Consider the following 26,237-nt stretch of genomic DNA (forward strand, 5'->3'; position numbering starts at 1 on the left):
CCTGGTTCTGACCCATGAGGGTTTTTTTTTCCCTCCAATTTTTTTATTAGGAATTTACTTCATTTACATTTCAAATGCTATGCCGAAAGTCCCCCATACCCCCACTCCCCACTCCCCTACCCACCCACTCCCACTTCTTGGCCCTGGTATTTCCCCTGTTCTGGGGCATATAAAGTTTGCAAGATCAAGGGGCCTCTGTTCCCAATGATGGCCGACTAGGCCATCTTCTGCTAAAAATGCAGCTAGAGACAAGAGCTCTTGGGGTACTGGTTAGTTCATATTGTTGTTCCACCTATAGGGTTGCAGAACCCTTCAGCTCCTTGGGTACTTTCACTAGCTCCTCCATTGGGGGCTCTGTGTTCCATCCAATAGCTGACTGTGAGCAGATGGTGTTAAGCATCAACAAATGTTCTTAAACTCTCAATGTTCCTAGGTATTTAGGATAGGGTTTTATTTACAAAGATTGAAAATGCTTTTACTGCACTGAAGGAAAAGCTCACTTACCATTTATTCCTAAAGGCTGTTGGATTTTATGACTCACTAGTCTCTCGTTGGCTCAGAGAGCAGAGCTGACTGACATGGTAGATCCCACAGATGACCTCCTCAGACTCCCACTGGCTTTGTAAACAGCATTTGGTAACAAGATAGAAGATCTGAGGTTCATACCCAGCACGGGTACTAACCACCTGAGAGAACTTGGAGACAGATTTTATCATGTTTGAAATCAGTGTGCCTTAGAATAAAACAAAGCCGTTTATCCAGGCACTTGTTATAGTTTCCTTCATCATGTACTTACCAGCTCCGTGCATCTGGTCTGTGGATACCCTGCACACTTAGCATGCCCCTGATGTCAAGCAACAGTCAGTAATACACAGGCTTGATTTTAGTCATTGGAGTAGGTTTTATAATCCATCATCCCAAGGTTTGCTACAAGGGGATACGGCTGAGTGATAAACCTCATCTGTATTCTAGGTTCAGATTCCTAAAAGGTGATGTTATACTATCATCACATGACCAGGAACGTTGCTTTTCTGAGTTTCACAGCTTGGCAGACGTCTCCCAGACATAGCCATTAGCCTTTTAACTCTTTTCCTTGGAATCACATGGCACTTCTCTTTCGGTTGAGAGAAATTTAACTGTATCGTACGGATGCCTGTGCTCTGAAGTCTTCCCACTGTGCCAGATGTGCTTGGCAGCCAAGTAAATGTGCCTGATGCCTTAAGAAACTCTTCTGTCCTCACCGTGAGCACCTCCTTCCCTTCAGTGCTGTGCTCTTATTAATCCAATTAAGAAAGCTGTATTGCTCCCTCTTTTGTGATGATTAGAGTGAAAACCAAGGCCCTGCACATGTTAGGTTAACTCTCCACCACTGAGCTACATCCTCAGCCTTGATAACCATTTTCACTTTGGATAAAACTACAGCATTTCTGAGATTCTCAAACTACTAGACTTTTATTAAGGATTTTGAACCTTTTTCTAGACCTGATCTTCCCATAACAAGTTTCATCTGAAGTACTTCTAACCTTTTCTTACTCTGTAATAAATTTCTGTGTGGGGATTCTTTGTGGGGCAGTGCATTGGGGGATAGCAATGTGGCTCAGTGAAGTTGCTTCTGCTGTTCATCAAAATTGGACTGGTCAGTATCTTTGAGGCAGAAAAGAAACACTGTTTTGATATGCACTCTCTTGAAACCTACTTAAAATATGTGAATTATTTTAAATGTAGTCTCCTAGTGTTTGTTTTCATCTTTTTTGGGGTGGGGGGTGGTCGAGCCAGGGTTTCTCTGTGTAGCCCTGGCTGTCCTGGAACTCACTTTGTAGAACAGGCTGGCCTCGAATTCAGAAATCCACCTGCCTCTGCCTCCCAAGTGCTGGGATTAAAGGCGTGAGTCACCACGGCCCGGTGTTTGTTTTGTTTTGTTTTTGGAAAACATTTTGCAGTCCGCGTCCCTGATTTCGTTTTTGTACACACACGAATTCGTATGGAATGGGCTCCAGCAGCTCAGGCTCTTTTCCGTTAGTCTTCACAAAGTGGGCTTCTCTGGGTGGCGCAGGCTGGTGCTTCAGCTGCACCCAGGTGCCCTTCTCTCTGGCTTCCTTTTTCTTCTGATCGTTCTTTACCCGCTTCAGGAAGCTGTCTCTGCTCTTCGAGTGCTTGGTGTGCTCAATCCGCACATTGATCCTCTTGGCCAGAATCTTGCCCTTAGCTTGCCTGTTTACAATGATTGCCCCCACGGCACGCTGGGTGACATTGTAGACTCTTCCAGTTTTGCTGTGGTAACACTTTTGGAGCATTCCTTTTTAACAGTGCCCCTTCCCTTGATGTCCACAATATCACCTTTCTTGTAGATTCACATGTATGTGGCCAAAGGAACAACTCCTTATTTCCTAAACGGCCTCTCTTCTTTCCCTTTGTGTTGGTCATTTTGGTGAGTTAATGGACAAAGGCTGATGAGGAAGAGGATGGGGGCTGTGCCCTCTTACAAGGCCCTTTCTAGACTTTCCTTGATGAATGTTTTTAGTCTCTCTCTCTCTCTCTCTCTCATTAATTAATTAATTAATTCAAGAGTTGTGGGGAAACGGTAGATTCCATGAAACGCTAGTTTGGGTCCTGTTAGATTTTCCCAAAGGAGGTGGGGTAATTTTCTTTTGTCTTCATCCGTTTGTTTATCCTCTGCATTGGAATTTCCATAGTTTATTAAGTTTTAAATTTAATTGCCCTCTTATTTTTGTACCCTTTCAGAATTTTACTTTTATTTGTCCACCTGTGCTAGACTTGTTATCATAGTTTCAGGTGGGTGCTGGGATATCGTTTAGTCGGTAAGAAGACTGTTCAGATGAGACAAGCCCACCCTCGATCCCTATTTTCTCTGTGACAGGATCCGGGCTGTTCTTACTCGTGGGGCACTTCTAATTATATCTTTGCATAAATAAGTACTCATTTTATCTTAATTTGTGATACCCTCCTTTTCTTCTATCTTGAAGGTAATGAAGTTCCTAACTTTAGAGGTAGCAGAGACTATGAACTTGAAATCACGAAACGATGTAAATTAAAACACTAGCACAACCTGCACTCTAATACATATTTGGTGATTTCTTTCCATTTCAGCCTTTGCAGGTTACACATTTTAAAGATTCCAGAATGCATTTTTCTCTATTCTTTTTCATGGCAAACAAAATATAGGCTTATGTCTAAAAATAGTCAATAGTGAGTATTTTAGACAACTTTTTTAGTTCAGAAATATGGGTATTTTTAAGGGGTTCTGGGAATTAAAAGTAGAGGTCATAATTTTAAGGGTAATACCACTATGAATGGGTGTACTCATAAATTAAAACTTAGGACTGATGAGGAAATGAACCTAGCCTATTACAATAAGCACTTCCTTGAGATGAACATCACATTTCCTATTCCCTCTGGACAATAATGATGCTCTGTGGGACTCCACTCCTGGGACATTAAATGGTGTTATGCAGAAAAGTATTTTCTATCCATTTGTGTCTCAGAAATTGTGTATCATTAAAATTAAGCATATTCTTTTTTTTTTTTTTTTTTTTTTTTTTTTTTTTTGAGACATGGTTTCCCTGGGTTGCCCTGGGTGTCTGTAGAACAGTCTGGCCTCAAATGCAGAGATCTACCTGCCTCTGCCTTCTGAGTTCTGGGATTTAAGGTTTGCCCGAACCACCACCTGACTTTTCAGATTTCTTTTAAAACATTTCTTTTATCTTTTGAGAATTTCATATATGAGTGCTGTATTTACATAATTTCCCCCTTCCCTCCTCCTCCCAACTTCACCCTCTCCCAATTTCCCCCTTCAAATTCGTGAATGCTTTTTTCTTTAACTATTATAGATATATATATATGTATGTATGTATATGTAATTACAACCTGGTGAGTCCATTTAGCTTTGCTCTCCTGTGTGTATGTTTCTGTCTAGGACTGACAGATTGGCACTAGATGGTCCATTATGGGGCTTGTCCATGGAGAAGACAGATTATTCCTCTTGTTGAGGCCATTATACACCTGTGGCTCTTCATTTAGCAGTTGGAGCCTTGTGAGACTTCCCCCATCCCCTTAGGATTGCTAACTGGTGTCATTGACTGGTCTCACTTAGGTGACCATATTGTTAGAATCTTATAGGGCCATGTCATCTATAGAAGTCACAATCTTGAAGCAGACATCCTGGTCTTCTGGATCATACAATTTTTCAACCTCTTCTTTCACAATGTTCCCTGAGCCTTAGGTACAGGAGTGATGGTATAGATGTATCAGTCATGGCTCTGTATCAGTACAGCTTGGCCACACTTTGACTGAACAATGTGTCTTCTCAGATTCAGAAATGATGATTCTATATTTGTTTTCTCCATCTAACATTATTGACTATAAAAAAATAATCCCAATACTCTGCCAACTTGACAAGGGATGTCTCGCAGAGGAGGTGCACTTAAGACCCTAAGCTGGGAAATCCTGTGAGAAGAGAAAAACAAACAAACACAAAACAAACTGCCCTAGTAGGGAGACCACAAATATGAACATTACTCTTCCATAAGTACGGATAACACTTAGGGCTTTTCAAAGCATTTTCATGCTCTTCACCTCCTTGCTTCCCATTAGCTATGTGCAGTGTAGTTTCAGTATCATTTCCCAACTTGCTAGGTGAAGAAAGAGACTCATTATCTAATAGTTGCTGCTTTAATATTAGAGAAAACTGGGCTCTGTGGGAGAACAAATAGAGCTGTGGCTGGACACCCTTTGTAATCATGGAATCGAGCTTTTCTCCCTTTCTTATTCTGTAAACTGTTCCTCCAGTGTTCCCAGAGGAACCATTTCTAATGTGCAGTGTGATGGCTTCATGATTTTAGATACCTTAGTCCCGCACAGAAGGAGATATGCTTTAGCTGGTTTGACTTGGTGTCACTATGCTGAGACTTTTGCCTAAACCAAATAAATCAACTTAATGTTGGTTCATAATGGAATTTGGTCAAAAGGAGTCCTTCCTGAAATCCAACCAAAGCATCCTACCCACAGTTCAATATTATATACAGACTTGTCATAGAAACTCATTGGGGACCATTTGGAAAATTCTCTTTACTCCTATATCTTACACGGAAAGGGAGTGGCTAGCACCAGAGGGAGTCAAATTCCTGATGTCACTGAATGGCACAGTTTGATGCAGTCATTAAGTTCAACGTAAAATTATAGAATTAGTCTAAAATTATAAGCATTACACAGTTGAAATGCACTGAAGTAGCTCTTCTCACACCAAAAATAGTTATTCCACTGGAGTGTGACGTTCAAGTGCCAAAGTCAGACCGAGACTCTGATGTTATCCAGACATTTTTCTGAACCCTGACTGGAGAATTAGGGTCAGTTTGCTGGGGACACTTACTTAATGAGCAATAAAAAGTAGTAGAGAAAGGATTTTTGGGATATTGAATTATTCATGACTCAAAGAGCATAGCTAGACGAATCAGTCGGAAACTTGATTTGTTAGGGCAAGTTAAGAGTCAATGTGTGTTTCTTTCTCTTTCCACCACATACAGTAGAAGCCCTTTAAATCTTGGCAAAGAAGGGAGAAACCCAATAGAATTTCAAATTTAAGTTTCACCTTGCATTTGGATGGACATTTGTGCAGTAAAGAAGCTTATCTGGCTGGGAGGGAAAACCAACATAAGTTTTTAAGTTTAGCCAGAGATAGTCTGTATTAGTTGAAATATCAACTCAACATCAAGATTCAGAAGACCCTATAATTCTAGTGGCAGGCTAAATTGATTCATTTTGGTTCCCAGTTTATCATAGTTTGTCAAGTCCCTAGAGCAAGATTCCTGAGACTAGGGTTTAAGACTCATGTCATTCCCATCGGCTCTCACCATGAATTAGCAGGGCTTGCTGCTCTGGTTCATATTTATGATGCAGGATTATTTTTAGCAAATATAACTGGTGGCAGTTTTCCCATTATTTACATGTCAGTTTATAGTATATGGTAATGGAGAATGAATGGTTTGATTTCCCAGAGATGAGTATATTAATGTCTGGGTTATCATGAAACTGACTCTGTGTGCTTCATTTGTCACCAACTCATTAAAGCCAGTTTCCAAAAAGGAATTGCCAAACTTCTTGGCACGCACATCTATGATCCATATATGGGAATCATTAGACTATGTAAATGCTGCCTTTCTGTATTCATCTGTGCTTCGTATTCACTGGATAGAGTTACTCAGTAGTATAAATAAACCGTGAAGTCTTAGTCTAAAAAGATCTTTGGACTGGGGAATAGTATAAGTTTTATTTTGAGTGTGTTTGTCGCTTCCATATGAGTTTTTGTTTATGTTTTGGACCACAGCCATTGCCACCATTGTGCAAAAGCCAGAAGAAAATTTCACCGGGTGTTTCTTGTAGAGGTTGTGAATTACTATATTTCTTCAGTTTTAACTGGAGCACAATGAGTTGGCAAACTCAGATGCAGCACAGACCTAAAGCTTTCTCTTTCAAAGAGGTTGTTTCACAAGCAGAGTATGGCCTTACCTATTTATATTTCTTAATAGACAAAAGCCATGTTCATATGGTTACACCCTCCTATGACAACGTGTATCAATCATTTTTCTTTTTTGGTTCTTGGGAAATACCTGGCCAATAGTTGCTCTCAAAGCAAAGGATTGAGACAATTTCTTGTATCATAAATAAAATCCTTACAATTTCCTTTTTTAAGATTTATTATTTATTTATTTATTTATTTATTTATTTATTTATTTATTATATGTAAGTACACTGTAGCTGTCTTCAGACACACCAGAAGAGGGCATCAGATCTCATTACGGGTGGTTGTGAGCCACCATGTGGTTGCTGGGATTTGAACTTCGGACCTTCGGAAGAGCAGTCAGGTGCTCTTACCCACTGAGCCATCTCACAAGCCCATCCTTACATTTTCTAGCATGTATCTATTTGCCAATACATTCTCCCTTTTACCATATACAAGACACTCTGAAAAGCAAGGGTATTTTCGGATTATCAGGATGAGAGCAACTATACACAAATATAGCTTTCTGTATTTCAGAATATATTAGAATGAAGATATTCTTCTATTTACTACCATACTTACTTATCTATAGCTTGACCATCTTTTTTTATACTAAGCTATGGCGATAAGAAGGGTAATGGTCCTTATCATTGAAGACATGCTACTTTATCTAGCATGAAAAGGGTTGAATTATGAATTAGACTGGGGACGTTCATCCTAGGCTAACTAGATGGGCATGAAGTAGATGTGGAGCAGATTTCCCTGCTACAGTTAGAGGAAGAGATTTCAGAAGAGAGCAAGGGACAACGAGATGCTGTTCCACTTGCTTTGTTGAAAGGGCTTCTTCAGCTGAGTAATGAGGGTAGGCTTTAGAAACTGGAAAAGACAAGGGAACAGATTATTCCTTAGAGACTCTACAAGGCTGTCAGCCTGATGATGCCTTAATTTTAGCCAGAGAGATGCATATCCAATACAGCTTTAAAGATCTTTAAGATAATAAATTTATGATGTTTTGATCCACTGATGTTGTGGATACTTGATATAACAGCAATGGAAAACTAACAATTTCCCACACAGGCATGGTTTTTGGTGCTTTTGCAATTGGCTACAACACCTCCCACCTTATATCTTCTCTATTGTGACCTCCATTGTTAGTCTTATCTCTTAGACTTCAGATGAAGGTGGCATTCATGCCTTGATGTCAGAGACGGAATAAAACACCCCTGGTTTTAGTTTCTTTCTTTTTTGCCACAGTTTTTTTCACAACCCGTTTTTCCCATTTGTGGTTTCCTTTTCCTATTACATATCATCAAGATTATTCTGCATTCCAAGGATTATTAGTTACTGGCTGGCCAAAACCTGTCTATCTGACACTATTATTCAGTTTTCTGTGGTTAAGCATGTTCTAGTGAAAAAAATAATCATTAACTTGGACATTACAGAACTAATTCATGTACACTCATATTAAGGAAGAATAGATTATTCTGTAGAAACACAACCAGCTTCAAAATGTGAGAAACTTATGAAATACCCAGGTCAATTGGTTGAAGGTTTGGTACCCTAGTTCCTCATATGACTTGTGGAGCAGTTATCATCTTCAAAGTCACTGTTCACATACACAACTCTAAAACAGCCATGCACATGAAATCGGCAATAACTTAGCTTAGAAGTAACATGGTCTTAGGGTTCTCAACATGATGTCAAAACTAGTCTTAAAGTCCCATCTAAGGAATATACTGGTTAACTTTTTGTCAACTGGATATAAGTTAGAATCATCTCAAAAATGGGAATGCCAATAGAGGAATTGGTTTCATCAGATTGGCCTGTAAGCAAGTCTGCAGGAGCATTTTCTTGATTAATGATTGATGTTGGACAGCCCAGCTCATTGTGGGCAGTTCCCCCCCCCCAGAATTGTATAAGAAAGCAGGTTGAATCTGGGCAGTGATAGTGCACGCCTTTAATCCCAGCACTTGGGAGGCAGAGGCAGGTATATTTCTGAGTTTGAGGCCAGCCTAGTGTACAGAGTGAGTTTCAGGACAGACAGGGCTACAGAGAGAAGTCCTGTCTCAAAAAAAAAAAAAAAAAAAAGAAAAGAAAAGAAAAGAAAAAAAAAGAAAAAGAAAAGAGAAGAAAGAAGGAAGGAAGGAAAGAAAGAAAGAAAGGAAGACAAACACAGGAGTGGATGTTCACAGTCAGCTATTGGATGTATCACAGGGCTCCCAATGGAGAAGCTAGAGAAAGTACCCAAGGAGCTAAAGGGATCTGCAACCCTATTGTTGGAACAACATGATGTACTAACCAGAACCCCAGAGCTCTTGTCTCTAGCTGCATATGTATCGAAAGATGGCCTAGTCGGCCATCAATGGAAAGAGAGGCCCATTGGACTTGCAAACTTTATATGCCCCAATATAGGGGAATGCCAGGGCCAAAAGAATGGGAATGGGTGGGTAGGGAAGTGGGGGGCGCTATGGGGGACTTTTGGGATAGCATTGGAAATGTAATTGAGGAAAATATGTAATAAAAATATTAAAAAAAAAAGAAAGAAAGGAAGAAAGAAAGAAAAAAAGAAAGAAAGAAAGAAAAAAAGAAAGAAAGAAAGAAAAAAAGAAAGAAAGAAAGCAGGTTGAGCAAGCCATAAGAAACAGTCCAGTAAACAGTGTTCTTCCTTAGCCTCTGCTTCAGTTCTTGCATCCAAGTTCCTACCTAGAATTCCTTCCCTGACTTTTCCTCATGGTATACTGTAAAGCATATGATGAATTAAACATTTTCCTTCTCTGAGTTGCTGTTGGTCATGGTTTTTATCTCAGTAATGGAAAATCAAACTAGAACAAGAAAACTATGTAGCATTAAATGCGTGATTGTATGGAAGGTAGTCATTGCCATGTGCTCATAACTCTCCAAAAGAAGCATTGGAGAATAGGTTCATATGTACTAAGTGTATGTAGAAGTACACTCTCTTATAATAGGGGCTTATTGAAGCATTCTTGGTCATGAAGTTGCAAAATGACAAATTCTACTGTCTTTTCATTTCATTTCATTTCTTTTTATTCTTGTGGGTGCAGTGAACTTTATTGATGGTATTCAAGAGAGAAGGAAGGGCTCCCTAGACCCCTCCTGTTATTATGGAGGTCTGGGATGGAAATTGTGAGGGAGATGCAAAGTGTGGGGGGCTGAGTTGGGATAGGGACTCCTCAGCAACCGAGGGCTTCTCTCTTGCTCTCAGTGTCCTTCCAGGAGTGGGTGGCCCAGGGTTTCTTTCTCCTTGTAGGCCATTCAGGCCATGAGGTCCACCACCATGTTGCTGTAGCCATATTTATTGTCAGACCAGGAAATGAGCTTGACAAAGTCATTGAGAGCTATGCCAGTCCCAGCACCAAAGGTGGAAGAGTAGGGGTTGCTGTTTAAGTTGTAGGAGACAACCTGGTCCTCAGTGTAGCCCAGGATGCCCTTCAGTGGGATCTAAGATGCCTGCTTCACGACCTTCTTTATGTCATCATACTTGTCAGGTTTCTCCAGGAGGCATGTCAGATCCACAATGGATACATTGGGGGTAGGAACATGGAAGGCCATGAGAGTGAGCTTCCTATTCAGCTCTGGGATGACCTTGCTCACAGCCTTGGCAGCACCAGTAGATACAGGGATGATTCTCTGGGCAGCCCCACAGCCATCATGCCACAGCTTTCCAGAGGGGCCATCAACACTCTTCTGAGAGCCAGTGATGACATTTCACTAATGGTTGAAGAACCTAAACATCAGAAACACAAAAGTTTTTGTTGTGAAAAAAAATTTTGTTGTGTTTTTATTGGGTGAAAAAAAAAGCACAGGGGAAGGATCCTAATTAACAAAATCAGAAATGAAAAGGGAGACATAACAACAGATCCTGAAGAAATCCAAAACACCATCAGATCCTTCTACAAAAGGCAATACTCAACAAAACTGGAAAACCTGGATGAAATGGACAAGTTTCTAGACAGATACCATGTACCAAAGTTAAATCAAGATCAGTTTGATGATCTAAACAGTCCTATATCCCCTAAAGAAATAGAAGCAGTCATTAATAGTCTCCCAAGCAAACAAAGCCCAGGACCAGATGGGTTTAGTGCAGAGTTCTATCAGACCTTCAAAGATCGAATCCCAGTTCTTCACAAACTATTCCACAAAATAGAAGTAGGAGGTACTCTACCCAACTCATTCTATGAAGCCACAATTACTCTGATACCTAAACCACAAAAAGACCCAACAAAGATAGAGAACTTCAGACGAATTTCCCTTATGAATATCGATGCAAAAATCCTCAATAAGGTTCTCACTAACCGAATCCAAGAACACATCAAAACAATCATCCATCCTGACCAAGTAGGTTTCATCCCAGGGGTGCAGGGATGGTTCAATATACGGAAATCCATCAACGTAATCCAGTATATAAACAAACTCAAAGACAAAAACCACATGGTCATCTCGTTAGATGCTGAGAAAGCATTTGACAAAATCCAACACCCATTCATGATAAAAGTCTTGGAAAAATCAGGAATTCAAGGCCCATACCTAAACATGATAAAAGCAATCTACAGCAAACCAGTAGCCAACATCAAAGTAAATGGTGAAAAGCTGGAAGCAATCCAACTAAAATCGGGGACTAGACAAGACTGCCCACTTTCTCCCTACCTATTCAACTTGTACTTGAAGTCCTAGCTAGAGCAATTCGACAACAAAAGGAGATCAAGGGCATACAAATTGGAAAGGAAGAAGTCAAAATATCACTTTTTGCAGATGATATGGTAGTATATATAAGTGACCCTAAAAATTCCACCAGAGAACTCCTAAGCCTGATAAACAGCTTCAATGAAGTAGCTGGATATAAAATTAACTCAAACAAGTCAATGGCCTATCTGTACACGAAGGATAAACAGGCTGAGAATGAAATTAGGAAAACAACGCCCTTCTCAATAGTCACAAATAATATAAAATACCTTGGCATGACTCTAACTAAGGAAGTGAAAGATCTCTATGACAAGAACTTCAAGTCTCTGAAGAAAGAAATTAAAGAAGATCTCAGAGATGGAAAGATCTCCCATGCTCATGGATGGGCAGGATCAATATAGTAAAAATGGCTATCTTGCCAAAAGCAATCTACAGATTCAATGCAATCCCCATCAAGGGCTTGGGGATCTAGCTCAGTGGTAGAGTGCTTGCCTAGCAAGCGCAAGGCCCTGGGTTTGGTCCTCAGCTCTGGAAAAAAAAAAAGACAAAAAAAAAAAAAAAAAAAAAACCATGGTAACTGGCAATCCCCATCAAAATTCCAACTCAATTCTTCAACGAATTAGAAAGGGCAATCTGCAAATTCATCTGGAATAACAAAAAACTTAGGATAGCAAAACCTCTTCTCAATGATAAAAGAATCTCTGGTGGAATCACCATGCCTTACCTAAAGCTGTACTACAGAGCAATTGTGATAAAAACTGCATGGTATTGGTATAGCGACAGACAAGTAGACTAATGGAATAGAATTGAAGACCCAGAAATGAACCCACACACCTATGGTCACTTGATCTTTGACAAGGGAGCTAAAACCATCTAGTGGAAAAAAGACAGCATTTTCAACAAATGGTGCTGGCACAACTGGTGGTTATCATGTAGAAGAATTCGAATTGATCCATTCCTATCTCCTTGTACTAAGGTCAAATCTAAGTGGATTTAGGAACTCCATATAAAACCAGAGACACTGAAACTTATAGAGGAGAAAGTAGGGAAAAACCTCAAAGATATGGGCACAGGGGAAAAATTCCTGAATAGAACAGCAATGGCTTGTGCTGTAAGATCGAGAATCGACAAATGGGACATCATAAAATTGCAAAGCTTCTGCAAGTCAAAAGACACCGTCAATAAGACAAAAAGATCACCAACAGATTGGGAAAGGATATTTACCTATCCTAAATCACATAGGGGACTAATATCCAATATATATAAAGAAGTCAATAAGGTGGACTCCAGAAAATCAAATAACCCCATTAAAAAATGGGGCTCAGAGCTAAACAAAGAATTCTCACCTGAGGAATACCAAATGGCTGAGAAACACCTGAAAAAATGTTCAGCATCCTTAATCATCAGGGAAATGCAAATCAAAACAACCCTGAGATTCCATCTCACACCAGTCAGAATGGCTAAGATCAAAAATTCAGGTGACAGCAGATGCTGGCGAGGATGTGGAGAAAGAGGAACACTCCTCCATTGTTGGTGGGATTGCAAGCTTGTACAACCACTCTGGAAATCCGTCTGGTGGTTCCTCAGAAAATTGGACATAGTACTACCAGAGGATCCCGCAATACCTCTCCTGAGCATATATCCAGAAGATGTTCCAATCGGTAAGAAGGACACATGCTACACTATGTTCATAGCAGCCTTATTTATAGTAGCCAGAAGCTGGAAAGAACCCAGATGCTCCTCAACAGAGGAATGGATACAGAGAATGTGGTACATTTACACAATGGAGTACTACTCAGCTATTAAAAAGAATGAATTTATGAAATTCCTAAGCAAATGGATGGACCTGGAGGGTATCATCCTGAGTGAGGTAACCCAATCACAAAGGAACTGACACAATATGTACTCACTGATAAGTGGGTGTTAGCCCAGAAACTTCGGATACCGAAGATATAAGATACAATTTGCTAAAAGCATGAAACTCAAGAAGAATGAAGGCCAAAGTGTGGACACTTTGCCCCTTCTTAGAATTGGGAACAAAACATCCATGGAAGGAGTTACAGAGACAAAGTTTGGAGCTGTAATGAAAGGATGGACCATCTAGAGACTGCCATATTCGGGGATCCATCCCATAATCAGCTTCCAAACACTGACACCATTGCATACACCAGCAAGATTTTGCTGAAAGGACCCAGATATGGCTGTCTCTTTTGAGACTATGCCAGGGCCTGGCAAACAGAGAAGTGGATGCTCACAGTCAGCTATTGGATGGATCACAAGGCCCCCAATGGAGGAGCTAGAGAAAGTACCCAAGGAGCTGAAGGGATCTGCAATCCTATAGGTGGAACAACAATATGAACTAACTAATACACCTCCGGAGCTCGTGTCTCTACCTGCATTTGAATCAGAAGATGACTTCGTTGGCCATTAGTGGAAAGAGAGGCCCATTGATCGTGTAATCTTTATATGCCTCAGTACAGGGGAACGCCAGGGCCAAGAATTGGGAGTGGGTGGGTGGGGGAGCGTGTGGGGGACTTTTGGGATAGCATTGGAAATGTAAATGAAATAAATACCCAATTTAAAAAAAACACATAAAAAAGAAAGAAAGAAAAAGAAAAAAGAAAAAAACCCCACAAAAATACCACTAGAGATTAAAAAAAAAAAGTGGATGTGATAGAGATTGCAAAGAAATTCAAAAAATCATTAGTAAAACAAAAACATTAAAAATCTTCTAGAATCAAATAAAAATCAAGTTATAGTTTACCAGAATCTTTGGAGAACATCTGAGGGAATTCTAATAGAAAAGTTCACATCTATATGTATTTACTTTTTAAAACAGTTGGCCAAATATAAAATGATACAATTATAGACCTTGAGCTCTTATAAAAACAATATCTAGGCATACCCAAAACACTATACAGCCCCCCGCCCCCAGAAATACACATAGATACAGGGATAGCAATTCAGAGACAGTGAAGACCAAAGTTAATACTACTAGAGATGAAAAAGTGGATGTAATAGAGATCCCAATAAAATCCAGAAAACCATTAATAAAACCTTTGAAAACTGATATTCCTACAAATTGTGAATTCTAGAGGTGGGCTAATTCTTAGACTCACATGAACAAATATAAATCAGGAAGCAAATTCATAACAAATAATAATTTTGAAGCAGTCTCTCAGACCCCCCACCAACAAAGAGAGTCTCCACACTGAATGGAATCACTAATGAATTCTACCAAATCCTTCAAGAAGAGCTGGCATCAATATTCCTCAAACTATTCTATTATGAACAAAAGGAAGGAAGCTAATGAACTAACTCTAAGAAGCCAGCTTTACCTTCATATCTGAAACCAGATAAGTACAGAACAAAAGGTAAACTATAAACCAAATTCCCCAATGAACATAGACATGAAAATTCTCAATAAAATTCTTACGAACAGAATTTGTGAACACCTGGGTCCTTTACAGCTTAGATGTCCCTCAACAGAGGAATGGATACAGAAAATGTGGTACATTTACACACGGAGTACTACTCAGCTATTAAAATGAATGAATTTATGAAATTCCTAGGCAAATGGATGGACCTGGAGGGCATCATCCTGAGTGAGGTAACCCAATCACAAAAGAACTCACATGATATGTACTCACTGATAAATGGATATTAGCCCATAAAGTTAGAATACCCAAGACACAAGATACAATTTGCAAAACACATGAAACTCAAGAAGAATGAAAACCAAAGTGTGGACACTTTGCCCCTTCTTAGAATTGGGAACAAAACACCCATGGAAGGAGTTACAGAGACACAGTTTGGAGCTGTAATGAAAGGATGGACCATCTAGAGACTGCCATATTCGGGGATCCATCCCATAATCAGCTTCCAACACTGACACCATTGCATACACCAGCAAGATTTTGCTGAAAGGACCCTGATATAGCTGTCTCTTGTGAGGCTATGCCGGGGCCTAGCAAACAGAGAAGTGGATGCTCACAGTCAGCTATTGGATGGATCACAGGGCCCCCAATGGAGGAGCTAGAGAAAGTACCCAAGGAGCTAAAGGGGTCTGCAACTCTATAGGTGGAATAACAATATGAACTAACCAGTACAGCTGGAGCTCGTGTCTCTAGCTGCATATGTCGGCCATCATTGGGAAGAGAGGACCCTTGCTCTTGCAAACTTTATATGCCTCAGTACAGGGGAACCCCAGGGTCAAGAAGTGGGAGTGGGTGGGTAGGGGAATGGGGGAAGGTATGGGAGACTTTTGGGATAGCATTTGAAATGTAAACAAAGAAAATACCTAATTAAAAATAAATAAATAAATAAATAAAAAGAATTTGTGAACACATTAAGATGATACATCAAGTTCACGTTAGTGTCATTCCAAACATGCAAGAATGACTGAGCATGTGTAAATTAATAGATGTAAAACAGCACAGAAAGGAGATAAGGGCAGAAATCACATGATCATCCAAACAGATGTGTGAAAGGCTTTTGATCTAGCATGGCATTATTTGATGATAAGAATACTGAAGAAACTAGTGATAAATGAAACCGCCATTGACATAATAAAGGCTATATAGAACAAAACTATGACCAACATTATAATTAATAGGGAAATATTCACAGTTTTTCCTCTAGAACTATGACCAAGACAAATATGCCCCTTCTCTGCTTTCACTCAACATAATGCTTAGTGTCTAAGCTACAGAAAGGGAAAGAAATAAAGGGAACATACATAGAAAAAGAAGAAGTTGAGTTACATCTCTTGTAGGATGACATAAACCTCTGCTTGAAAGACTGAAGATATCACCTGAAAATCCTTAGGGCTAGTGAACATGTGCAAGGGAGCACATACAAAATCAAAACAAAAATACAAAACCAGTGTTTTTATGTGCTAATATTAAAAACTTATTTAGAAAGAAATAAAGGTAAAATTATATACACAATAGTTTAAATAGATACTTTGAAATAAATTTAGGAGCAAAATGTTACAAGAGAGATTACAGGAGACACTAGAAGGACAGGCCTTCCTTGTTTCTGTTTTGGTACAATCAATATTATGAAAATGACTATATTACCAATATCAGTGTGATAGCTCTAACACCATTCCCAGCAAGAGTCTAATGACATTTTCATGGACTAGAAAGAGAGTATGAAAATTCATACAGGCTCACCTCTGTATCTTCAATTCTATTCCATTGATCTACCTGTCTGTCACTGTACCAGTACCATACAGTTTTTAATCACAATTGTAGCTATAGCTTGAGGTCAGGGATGGTGATTCCATCATAAGTTCTTTTATTGTTGAGAATAGTTTTTGCTATCTTAGGTTTTTTATTATTCCAGATGTATTTGCAAATTGTCCTTTCTAATTCGTTGAAGAATTGAGATGCAATTTTGATGGGGATTGCATTGAAACTGTAGATTGCTTTCAGTAAGATAGCCATTTTTACTATATTAATCCTGCCAATCCATGAGCATGGAAGATCTTTCCATCTTCTGAGATCTTCGATTTCTTTCTTCAGAGACTTGCAGTTCTTATCATAAAGATCTTTCACTTGCTTAATTAGAGTCACACCAAGGTATTTTATATTATTTGTGACTATTGTGAAGGGTGTGGTTTCCCCAATTTCTTTCTCGGCCTGTTTATCTTTGTGTAGAGAAAGGCCACTGATTTGTTTGAGTTAATTTTATATCCGTCTACTTCACTGAAGTTGTTTATCAGGTGTAGGAAATCTCTGGTGGAATTTTGGGGTCACTTATGTATACTATCATATCATCCTCAAATAGTGATATTTTGACTTCTTCCTTTCCAATTTGTATCCCTTTGATTTTTTTTTTTTTTTTTTTTTTTTTTTTTTTGTCTAATTGCTCTGGCTAGGACTTCAAGTACTATATTGAACATGTAGGGAGAGAGGGGGCAGCCTTGTCTAGTCCCTGACTTTAGTAAGATTGTTTCAAGTTTCTCTCCATTTAGTTTGAAGTTAGCTACTGATTTGCTCTATATTGCTTTTTACTATGTTTAGGTATGGGCCTTGAATTCCTGATTTTTCCAAGACTTTTAGCATGAATGGGTGTTGGATTTTGTGAAATGCTTTCTCAGCATCTAATGAGATGATCATGTGGTTTTTTCTTTGAGTTTTTTTTTTATATAGTGAATTACATTGATGGATTTTCATATGTTGAACCATCCCTGCATCCCTGGAATGAAGCCTACTTTATCATGATGGATGATCATTTTGATGTGTTCTTGGATGCAGTTTGTGAGAATTTCATTGAGTATTTTTGCATCTATGGTCACTTGATCTTTGACAAAGGAGCTAAAACCATCCAGTGGAAAACACAGCATTTTAAACAAATGGTGCTGGCTCAACTGGCAGTTAGCATGCAGAAGAATGCAAGTTGATTTATTCTTATCTCCTTGTACAAGTTCAAATGGATCAAGGACCTCTACATAAAACTAGAGACACTGAAACTTATAGAGGAGAAACTAGGAAAAGCCGCAATCATATGGGCACAGGTGAAAAATCCCTGAACAGAACAGCAATGGCTTGTGCTGTAAGATTGAGAATTGACAAATGGGACCTCATAAATTGCAAAGCTTCTGTAAGGCAAAGGACACTGTCAATAAGACAAAAAGGCAACCAACAGATTGGAAAAACATCTTTATCAATCCTAAATCTGATAGAGGGCTAATATCCAATATATACAAAGAATTCAAGAAGTTAGACTCCAGAGAAACAAATAGCCCTATTAAAAATGGGGCATAGAGCTAAACAAAGAATTCTCACCTGAGGAATACTGAATGGCTGAGAAGCACCTAAAAAATGTTCAACATCCTTAATCATCAGGGAAATACAAATCAAAACAACCCTGAGATTTCACCTCACACCAGTCAGAATGGCTAAGATAAAAAAATTCAGGTGACAGCAGATGCTGGCGAGAATGTGGAGAAAGAGGAGGACTCCTCCATTGCTGGTGGGATTGCAAGGTGGTACAATCACGGAAATCAGTTTGGTGGTTCCTCAGAAAATTGGACATTGTAGTATCTAAAGACCCAGCTATACCACTCCTGGGAATATACCCAGAAGATGCTCGAACATGTAATAAGGACACATGCTCCATTATGTTCATAGCAGCCATATTTATAATAGCCAATTAAAAAAAAGGCAATCCAATCCCAAATGATCATCCCTAAAAACAAATATATAAAAGCAATGCTAAATGGATTCAACTGGTATGTATGTGTGTGTGTGTGTGTGTGTGTGTGTGTGTGTGTGTGTGTATTCAAAGAAGAATTCACAAATATGAGGGCTGTAAGAGACACAAGAGGAATTGGGGATAGAGGGAGGGAAGGAAATGGTGTAAATACAGTACTATAAAAAACTCTCAAAAATGTTAAATTAAAATGACGTTTGTTAATTGCCATTGCTAAGAAATGCTCCATTATTATACTGAGTGTTCATCATCCGTTTACTCTAATAAAATTCCTAAGATTAAACTACTTGTAAGGAGAAATATTGACTTTGGCTCACCGTTTTGAGTCAAATGGTTTCACTGTGTGGAATCATTGCTTTGGACGAAACAGCAGATCATGATGTTAGCATGTGCTGGAAGAAACTGTTCAATTCATGGCACACAAAAAGCTAAAAGGAAAAGGAGGAGTCTATCATCCCAGTTACCTTTAAGAGCATATGGTTCCTATATATGAATGTATATAGTATCAATTGCCTAAACTCCCTACCAAGCACCATTTTTTCAGAGTACCAATATGGGGCCAAGCTTTAAAATAGGGGCCTTTGTGGGGCACATTCTACATCCAACCTATAAGATGTAGATATATACAAATTTGTTTAATTATTGATCTATTAATGATCTAGATTGTTTTTATATTTGACTATCATGAATAAAGATTCTATGAAAATTTAAGTATAAATCTCTTACTGGACACATACATTCCTAAATTGAATAAATGCCTAGAATTAAATAAGCTGGCTAGATTCTATACTTTAATATTTAAGTATGGTATTTTGTAACTTCAGAAAGCCAAACTAATTTCAGATGTGATTGAATTATTTTTAATTTTGAGGGTAATATATGGATAATTTCTTAACATTTTCTTTCTTTTTTATTAATTTGTTTTTTAATTAGTTATTTTCTTCATTTACATTTCAAATGCTATCCCAAAAGTCCCTCAGATCCTCCCCTCCACTCCCCTACCCACCCACTCCCACTTCTTGGCCCTGGCGTTCCCCTGTACTGAGGCATATAAAGTATGCAAGATTGCCTGTTTGTACAACCACTCTGGAAATCAGTCTGGCGGTTCCTCTTAACATTTTCTTAACAGTGACAGTGAAATATCAGCATTAACCTCCTGAACTTTAGCTATTGTGATAGTAATTAATGTATCACATGCTTTTTAGCATCACTTTTATTTATTTATTATTTTTTAAGATTTATTTATTTATTTTATGTGAGTACACTGTGGCTGTACAGGTTGTGAGTCTTCATGTGGTTGTTGAGAATTGAATTTTTAGGACCTCTGCTCACTCTGGTCAGCCCCTCTAGCTCCAGTCAGCTCTGCTTGCTCTGGCCCAAAGATTTATCTATTATTATACATAAGTACACTATAGTTGGCTTCAGATGCACCAGAAGAGGGCAACAGATCTCATTATGGGTGGTTGTGAGCCACCATGTGGTTGTTGAGATTTGAACTCAGGACCTTTGGAAGAGCAGTCAGTGCTCTTACATGGAGAGCCATCTCACCAGCTCTAGAAGCATTTTAATAAAGGCAACTTATGGCATAAATATTTTCATGCCTTTGTTATCCATATATCTTCTTTGGTAGCATGTTCAAATTCTGCCTGTTTTAAAAATTGGACTGTTTGCTTTCTATTGCTGCATTTTCAAAGTTATTACAAGCCTCTTATCAGATATACACTTATCAATATTTGCCATCATATTTTGATTTGTAAGGTTATGAGTACAATCTATGTTTACAAATATCATTTCCTTAAAATTTTAAGCTTATAATGATAATGAAGAAAGATGAGGATGCTAAACACAGGAGATGAAGGCAGATTTGGGGCTCTCCTTTTTATTTTATTTGTTTTTGGTTTCTTGGCTTCTTAAACATTTGGGTCTCTCTCTCTCTCTCTCTCTCTCTCTCTCTCTCTCTCTCTGTATGTCAAGAATTAGTTGTCCTACTATTCAGGGCATTAAGAAATAGGATATATCATATATTACTTTCTTAATTTAATGTTTATATTTTTAGTCATCATGATGTCCATACAGGGTCATATATGGGCAAAGCTTAGAGAAGTCAATAACTCTGACCAGTTCCTTATTACTGATCTGACTCTCTGTTAGCTTCTGCTTCTGGTGATTGCCTCCAGATTTCTAAACTATAAACCTTCCCTGGAATTATCTGTTTGAGACATTATTGTTAATTTGCTGTTACAATATAAGAGGATTTAGACAATTATGTACTCCAAGCCATATACCCTCCCAGTTTACTCAAACAAATTGACAACTATAATAATCTGAATATAGCACTATGTAAATGTGCTCAGTGTTTAGCTACAATGTGTTATGATTCCATTTCTTCCCTGAAACATATTTTCTTTATTTCCACTTTTATTCTATGCACTTCTCTTTTTGGCTACTTTAGTTCTTTTCCAGCTTCTCCACCACAATTGTCATACATACATGGACATTCTTTCCCCAGATGTTTGGACATTTGGCTAGTGTATTCTAGTGTATTGGTTTTTTTCCCCTTGAGACTTTGCCCTTTGAATCTTTATCCTTCTCCATGCTAGAGTTCTGGTCTACCTTTAGCATCCTGCACAGCTGTTGTGCAGGATTTCACTTTCACATCCATTGTCTTACAGTCTCTCTTTAAAGCTAATTAACTTTGTTCTTTGACAATTTTATACATGTATATTTCACATTTAATTGTTCTCAGTTCCTTACTCTTTCTTACACTCCCCTTCCTTATCCATCCATCCCAAGCCTTCCCTACCAATCTCCATGTGTTAACTGTCCTCTGTCCTAGATCTTCTCTCTCTCTCTCTCTCTCTCTCTCTCTCTCTCTCTCTCTCTCTCTCTCTCTCTCTCTCTCTCTCTCTCTCTTTCTCCCACTTGGTGACTAGCCTCTTAGTTTTCCAATGAATAAAATGAGATACATATTATTTTTACTTTCTCCTCAATTGAGAGTTTACCTTAATATGAAATTCTAAGTGGAAAACAATCTCTCAAACATGGAAAGGTACCTTCCTTTGTCTTTTAGCTTCTAGTTTTACTCTGGAGAATCTAAATATAATTCTCACTCTTTTGTATGCAACTTTTTACTCTCTGGACACTTTTTGTTCTGAGTGTTTGTGTATGGTGGTGTATTGCACTCTCTAAGGGGCTTTTCATAATGGGCACAGTTATTGGATATTCTCATCTGTGGAGGCATATCTCAATGAAAGAAATCTTAAATGATTTTCTAAATAATTTGCCATTTTAAAAGATATTATTCTTTAATCTTTTTTTTTATAGTCCAGCCATTATCCCCCTCCAGGTCTACCCTCTGACTGTTCCTCATTCCTTTCCTCCTCCCCCATCTCTGAGAGGATGCACCTATTCCCCCTTCCCCACCAGCCCTCCCCACTTCCTGGGGCTTCAAGTCTCTTGAGGGTTAGGTGTGTCTTCTCTCACTTAGGTCAGACCCAGCAGTCCTCTGCTGTATGTGACAGTGGCCTCATATAGTCTCCTGTATGCTGCCTAGATGGTGGCTCAGTGTCTGAGAGATATCAGGGGTCCAGATTAGTAGAGACTGCTGGTTTGCCTATGGGGATCACCCTTCTCCTCAGCTTCTTCCAGCCTTTCCCTAATTCAACCAGAGGGGTCCTGGCTTCTGTCCATTGGTTGGGTGTAAGTATCTTTATCTTTCAACTTCTGGTTGTTCCTCTCAGATGCCATGCTAGGATCCTGTCTATAAGCACACCATAGCATCAGTAATAGTGCCAGGTCTTGGAGCCTCCCCTTGAGCTGGATCCCAATTTATGCTCCTCGCTGGACCTTCTTTCCCCCCTGGCTCTTTTCCATTTTTATCCCAGTGGTCACTTCCTTCAGACAGTAACAATTCTGAGTCAGAGATTTTGACTATGGAATGGAAACCCCATCCCTTCACTTGATGCCCTGTCTTTCAACAGGAGGCAGACTCTAAAAGTTCCCTCTCCACACTGTAGGGCATTTCATCCAAGGTCCCTTTTGTGTCCTGAGAGTCTTTCATCTCCCAGGTCTCTGATATATTCTAGAGGGTCCCCTACCCACCCCTGCCTCCCATCTCCCAAGGTTGCATGTTTCCATTTTTTCTGCTGGGCTTCAGTCCTGTTACCCCCAATACATAATTATGTTCCCCTTTTTTCCTCCCTGTCCCCAATATTTTTCTTTTTACATTTATTTTGTTATGTGCTTTATGAAACATCTGTTAAATGCTAAAATATCCCAAACTTTCATATTTCCATCTGGTCTATTTTCTCTAATTTTTATTGCAGTTTTGAGAAATTTTCTTGGTTCATCTTCTATTTGCTCCATTGAATTTTGTGTATTAACTATGGCATATATTTCTATTTTCTAAGAACAACTTATTTTTAGCATACGTATTTTCCAAAGCAACTCTTTTAATATAACCACATTTCTTTTTTACATTTTGAAGTTCTAAGCACTTGGTGTGTGTGTGTGTGTTCTGAGTATTTCAATTCCTAGAAATCCTCAGCATTTTGGGTGGTCTGAAATATGAATCAGCTCAATTTTCAATTTTTGTTGATCTTCCTCTAGCCTGCCCTGTTGGTGCTCTGCCAAGTTCCCCTTAGTAGGTTAATGCCCACAGTCTCTGGCTCCAGTGTATGCTGGCTGGTTGCTAATGGTTTTCACTTGCAACCTTCTCTGGAAGCTGGTTATCTGATAAAGCAATGGGATCAGTTTTTGACCATGCAATTTTGGGACTCAATGACATTTTAAAATATTTGATACCTGCTTTTATCACGTAGTTCTTGCACTAATCAATGAGGATTACTTGTTTTATGGGCCCTACTAGGAAGATTAAATGAATCTTGGGAGTAGTGAATATAAATAAGGATGATCCAACCTACCGTTACTGCACAGTTTATGAATCTATACACCCTGGTCTCCAGAAAGGGAATGGGAATGCAATAAGAATTCAATTTAACTTAAAATCATGGGTGACCTCTGGCACTGGTCTCATTATTATAGCTGCAGACAAAGAAAGGAAGTGCCATAATAGTCGGGATCATTGTGACCCTGTTTATCAGTGAGGTACTAAAGTTGTTGTTATATAATGGATAGGGAGAATATTTTTGGTACTCAAATGATCCATGATGAGATCTCTTGCTAGTTGCATGTCAAATTTTGTATATTTTCAAGTGAAGAAATAAAGGCTTACACACACGAACACCCTGATTACTAAGTGGAATCTTGTTTTATATATATCTTGTTATTTATATATATATATCTTGTTATTTATATATATATATATATATATCTTGTTATATATATATCTCATCATCAACTGTATTGCAGATCTTACTGGAAAACCTGACTAAGCACAGCCCTAGAAAAACTTATATGTAGTAACTTTGTGCGAAAGGCAAGCAAACTGAATTGAACAAAAGTGTGCTAGAAAAGATGTTCTTGCTACCAGTTGGGATTTCATATTCTGGGGTGTCCACCTAGCCTAGAGCTGCTGAAGAGGCTGGCTTCTAATGGCTCACATCAGCTCCTTTTTTTGGAAGGTTATCAGAGATACACAGGAGATGAGTCTTGAGCAGCCCTGAGACCACTGGATGATGAATACAAGAATACAACAGTCCTCTCATTGATGTCCCACAAGGCCATCTTCTGCTACATATGCAGCTGGAGCCTTGATTCCAGGATGGGGAAGCAGAAGTGGGTAGGCTAGTGAGCAGGGGGAGAAGGATAAGATAGGGGGTTTTCAGCCGGGCATGGTGGCGCACTCCTTTAATCCCAGCACTCGGGAGGCAGAGGCAGGCAGATTTCTGAGTTCGAGGCCAGCCTGGTCTACAAAGTGAGTTCCAGGACAGCCAGGGCTATACAGAGAAACCCTGTATCGAAAAAACCAAAAAAAAAAAAAAAAAAAAAAAAAAAAAAAAAAAAAAAAAATAGAGGGTTTTGAGGGTTTTAAGAGGGGAAATGAGGAACGGGGATAAAATTTGAAATGTAAATAAAGAAAATATATAATAAGAGACAGTTGGCATGGGAGCCCTCTGCCTCAGGAGCAGGGAGCGCCATCTTGGTTCCAGGACTCCACCGAACTTAGGAACTTAGTCTGCACAGGTGAGAGTATGCACCAGAGAGGCAGACAGCTTCTGGGACAGGCAGGAGCCACAGAGCCCCTGAGGCAGCACCCTTTTGGGGCTGCAGATATCCAGCACCCTCCCAGCCAGAGGACAGTGGTCCGCCCTGCATGGGAGCCCTCTGCCTCAGGAGCAGGGAGCGCCATCTTGGTTCCGGGACTCCACCGAACTTAGGAACTTAGTCTGCACAGATGAGAGTGTGCACCACAGAAGCTGACAGCTTCTGTGACCTGCCAAAGCAACACAGCATCTGGGAAAGGTCCTGTTTTGGGCCTTCTTTTTCGGCTGGTGGAGGTCCAAACACCAGATATCTGTGCACCTTCCCTGTAAGAGGAGAGCTTGCCAGCAGAGAGTGCTCTAACCACTGAAACACAGAGGAGAGAGCCTGTCTCCCAGGTCTGCTGTTAGACGTTAATCAGAATCACCAGAAGAACAATCTCTAAACAGAGACAACTATAACAACTAACTCCAGAGATTACCAGATGGCGAAAGGTAAACGTCAGAATCTTACTAACAGAAACCACGACCACTCACCATCATCAGAACCCAGCACTCCCACTTTCCCCAGTCCAGGGCACCCCAACACACCCGAAAAGCTAGACCTGGATTTAAAAGCATATCTCATGATGATGGTAGAGGACATCAAGAAGGACTTTAATAACTCACTTAAAGAATTACAGGAGAACATTGCTAAAGAGTTACAAGTCCTTAAAGAAAAACAGGATAACACAATCAAACAGGTAGAAGTCCTTAAAGAAAAACAGGAAAAGACAACCAAACAGGTAGAAGTCTTTAAAGAAAAACAGGAAAACACATCCAAACAGGTGATGGAAATGAACAAAACCATACTAGACCTAAAAAGGGAAGTAGACACAATAAAGAAAACCCAAAATGAGGCAACACTGGAGATAGAAACGCTAGGAAAGAAATCTGGAACCATAGATGCGAGCATCAGCAACAGAATACAAGAGATGGAAGAGAGAATCTCAGGTGCAGAAGATTCCATAGAGAACATCGGCACAACAATCAAAGAAAATGGAAAATGCAAAGAGATCCTAACTCAAAACATCCAGGAAATCCAGGACACAATGAGAAGATCAAACCTACAGATAATAGGAGTGGATGAGAATGAAGATTTTCAACTCAAAGGACCAGCAAACATCAACAAAATTATAGAAGAAAACTTCCCAAATCTAAAGAAAGAGATGCCCATGAACATACAAGAAGCCTACAGAACTCCAAATAGACTGGACCAGAAAAGAAATACCTCCCGACACATAATAATCAGAACAACAAATGCTCTAAATAAAGATAGAATACTAAAAGCAGTAAGAGAAAAAGGCCAAATAACATATAAAGGCAAGCCTATCAGAATTACACCAGATTTTTCACCAGAGACTATGAAAGCCAGAAGATCCTGGACAGATGTTATACAGACACTAAAAGAACACAAATTCCAGCACAGGCTACTATACCCAGCCAAACTCTCAATTAACATAGATGGAGAAACCAAAGTATTCCACGACAAAACCAAATTCACACATTATCTTTCCACAAATTGAGCCCTTCAAAGGATAATAACAGAAAAAAACCAGTACAAGGACGGGAACCACGCCCTAGAAAAAACAAGAAGATAA

This window comes from Mus caroli, unplaced genomic scaffold, assembly GCF_978045245.1.
Source record: "Mus caroli unplaced genomic scaffold, Mus_caroli_1 scaffold_17, whole genome shotgun sequence".
NCBI lineage: Eukaryota > Metazoa > Chordata > Mammalia > Rodentia > Muridae > Mus > Mus caroli.